This window comes from Triticum dicoccoides, unplaced genomic scaffold, assembly GCF_002162155.2.
Source record: "Triticum dicoccoides isolate Atlit2015 ecotype Zavitan unplaced genomic scaffold, WEW_v2.0 scaffold178121, whole genome shotgun sequence".
Taxonomy (NCBI): domain Eukaryota; kingdom Viridiplantae; phylum Streptophyta; class Magnoliopsida; order Poales; family Poaceae; genus Triticum; species Triticum dicoccoides.
The window spans coordinates 1-3,681 of record NW_021224693.1 but is presented as its reverse complement, the minus strand read 5'-3'; the positions used below and the strand labels follow the sequence as shown (position 1 = coordinate 3,681).

The 3,681-nt window shown below is 40.9% G+C and overlaps 1 long non-coding RNA gene across 4 annotated transcripts; it reads right to left on the bottom strand.

Annotated features, from left to right (window-relative positions):
- Window positions 1-3,103, bottom strand: LOC119344651. 4 transcript variants are annotated; one of them, XR_005166756.1, is made up of 5 exons: window positions 2,972-3,098; window positions 2,040-2,121; window positions 1,065-1,243; window positions 850-969; window positions 1-79 (listed from the first exon to the last, which is right to left on the bottom strand). It is a non-coding gene; the product is annotated as an uncharacterized LOC119344651 (long non-coding RNA). The 4 variants fall into 4 exon arrangements; XR_005166754.1 differs by having other exon boundaries at window positions 1,065-1,248; window positions 2,972-3,097; XR_005166753.1 differs by having other exon boundaries at window positions 1,065-1,248; window positions 2,040-3,103.
- Window positions 3,104-3,681: the final 578 nt, after the last annotated feature.

The following is a 3,681-nucleotide window of genomic DNA, read 5'->3' as shown; positions in this document are numbered from 1 at the left end:
GCCCTCCGGAAGAATAGCCCGATGGGTGTCGGTGCACCATCTCCAGCAAAGATCTTTTCTTCTCGCCGTCCTCACCATCCTGGGCAAAGAGCAAGAGAGGACAAGGGGTTATCACAAGAAAGCAACCTACAAAGGACAATCCTGTCACGTCCAAGAAGCACATCAGCAAAACACATTGGAATAGGTCGAGTATGCCGCAAGTTCTTATCAGCCACCTCGGGAAATTTAACATAGCTAGCTTAGCAGCATCTGTTAGCAAGAGTTTTTACAAACATAACACCTTAACCAGTCCAGTTTCCTCGTCATATTTCACTTTCAGGCAATTCTCAGAAATAGTACTTAGGCTCTAAGATTATGGACAAACAGAAATTGTACAAACAAAATGAAAAGAACATGCAACAACAATCAGATGCTAACCCGTATTGACATGGATCCTGGTATGGTTGGCAAATGCACTCTTACTTGACGGACAACATGCAACTGTCAAAGCACACACTAACATGACAACTAGATAAATGTGCTTGCTTATCAAAAGACATGGACCGGCAGTTTACATCACAAGGCCTAAAAACAGTTTGCTATGTTGGCACGAGGTGCCAAGCTAGAACAAGGGCCACTACAACAATTATGGTCTGCTGCTTTACTTCATGTCCGTATTACACTGGAACTGGGTTATTTGAGTGGTCGTTTCGTATCCCTTGAAGATGGCCAAATTTATCTGAATGGTCATACTGGCCTGGGTTACTAAAGGAGCTATAGTTGCGCAACCAGTAAAAACCGAGATGGCCAAATAATGACATGCAACAACATTGCACCAGATCATATGGCCTGAGTTACTAAAGGACTCACCTGGATCTACTTGGACATCAAAGACTCGGGAGAAGAGTCAGTCACCGCCATCTTCTCATCCAGATCATCTATTTGCTTCTTCAGCCTCGAACCATGGTTAGGCAACCTCGAAACTAGTATCTGCGACAGTTGGTTCTTCTCAGCAAGTTATATTATAGACAGGCAAAAAATATGCATCATCCCAGAAACAAACGGAATTGGGATCCAATACATACTGAAGATTGCAGCAAAGAGGATCCACTCTTCACTCAAAATTGGGATTTTTCTAGACTACTCAGATAGATCATCACAACAATCTATCCTCGAGCCGCACGAGTTCACTTCCTGGTGCACACCATAGGTCGGCGTCCTGGTCCTGGGCGACAAGCACAATCATGCTTGCATCTCGTAGAAACTGTCCTGGCAAAACATCAAATAACCGCAACTCAGTTTTTGCATGTTGATTAACATTCACATATATTTGGCTTGCCAGGAAGAAATCTTGCCATGACAAGCTAAAAACAAAAGAGTGGGGAAAGACACTCGGTATGTATGGAATGAGAATTTTCTTTGAGAGATCCTACATATCATTGCTCACTGGAAGGACTAGGCCGCCTGCGAACTAGTTCGCGAGTTCATCGCTGACAAAATACAAATAACCTAGCATCATCATGTGTCCTATTGCTTCACTTGTCAAAACTTAAGGAACACTGCTACACAGACAACGCACCATTGGCAAGTCTAAACAGCAGCAATCAGTTGGATTCAGCAAAACATCGTCCTAGATGAATTGTTCCTTGCATATCAAGACTAATGCTTTACCTCAAATTCGAAACAAACCATGCACCAGTACTAACAAAAGAAGCGAAGCTACCATCTAGTATAATCTGAATCTATGTGGGAATCTCAGAAACACCCATAGAATATCTATGATTAAAATTATTTAGCAAGCCCACAAAAACAAAGATGATAACACCCATAACAGCGCAAGACCATTCACAAAGTGAAGTCATGATCATTAACCGAGAGCATATCATGAAGCTTGAACATGCAAATAGTAACAATACTATTGGTGTAAGGAAATGGCTAGAGAGTCTACCATCACATAATAAACCATGGCTCGATGACCGGCACACAGAGCAGCCACAGCTCCAGGGCTAGGTCTCAGAGCAACCGGGAGAGGGGTGGACAGAGGAAAACCATGAACTTACCAGCACAGTTGTAGACAAGACCGTATACCACCGCCAACACCATCGCACCCCAGGAGTCCCACACGGCCGAGTTCACGGGCTTCTGCACCGGGTTGCAAAAGACACAACATCAAAGTCATATCACCAGCAAAAGTGCCAAATCATAAAGAAATCCAAACATCAAGATAACCAAAAGGGGTCACAAGTCAACACAATACAAAATTTGCAGAAAATAGCAGACTGTAGAAAACCAGATGCAACATAAAGTGAGAGATATGCTATTGCCATTCAGATGTGAAGTCAAGGCGATATACTCCAGCACACAAACACAACAACCACAAATGGGTTCTGATTATGCAACTAAGTGCCAGCTCTCACCATAACAAGATGATGTTGTCTTTGAGGATGCCAAAGACTTATATGTGTCTTCTAAAAGATACTACCACTAGAGCAAGCAATAGTTTTCATAGCTTAGACTGCCTGCTGTTTTAAGTTTTAACAGACGGTTTCTTGACACAAACTAAGGAATCGATAGTTGACAATCCAATTATCCGACACAATTACATTCTACAAATAAGGAAGGAGATATAATGGTTAACATCCTCAATTTTCAATGTCACATTTAGCATTGCGTTAGTTCCCAAAAGCGGATGCATATATCTAATCTAGACGCGCAACCGTAAGTCAAAATCATCTTTTATAAAAACACAACACTAAAATCTAACTGCAACCAGTAAATAATCCCCTACCTAATTGCTACCTCATTCCATAACGTCTTATATTTTGGAATGGACGTAGTAGAATCAAACACACAAGCATAGCCCACAAATGCGGCCTGATTACACCACTAAGTGCGTTAGTATGGCCAAAAGCAAGAAGTGTGATTCTGGCCATTTTCAACATCTCGTGCATATATTCTACTGATATGAGCACAATATGTCTATATTTCTCACCATAACCAGATGATGTTGTTTTTGTAGAAACAAAAGACTTATCTGTGTCTTCTAAAAGATATACTGCCACCAGACACCAAAGAGAGTGGTAGTTTCTGTAGGCGAGACCATCTGGCTGGTTTTTTAGCAAACGGTTCCTTAATGCAGACCAAGGAACTGTTAGTCCACAATGCAACGGTCTGACACAGTTACAAAGTTCTAATCTGGACACAAGAGTAAGTCAAAATCATCCTATTTATGACATAACAGTAAATTATAACTAGAACCACAAATGGGCTCTTGGTTACACAACCAAGTGCCTTAATATGGCAGAAAGTGAGAAGCGTGATTCTGGTCATTTTAAATATCTTATGTATATCCTACTTATATGAGAATCATTATGTCTATAGCTCTCAACACAGCCAGACGCTGTTGTTTCTGCACAAAACATAGAGTTATTTGTATTTTAAAAGATACCAACAGTACATTAACCGGTATTTTCTGTAGCTGAGACTGATTATTGTTTAACAAATGTGTTTCTAGATGCAAACCAAGATACCATCAGTACAAGAGTGATTGTTTCTGTAGCTGAGACCAACCGTTGGTAAACAAACGGGCTTCTTAACGCAAACCAATGAACTGTTAGCTCAAAATCCAATGATCTGACATGATTACAAACATGGGTCTTCTCTAAGTATTTCAACTAAACTGCAATCAGGTTTTCTAGTGCA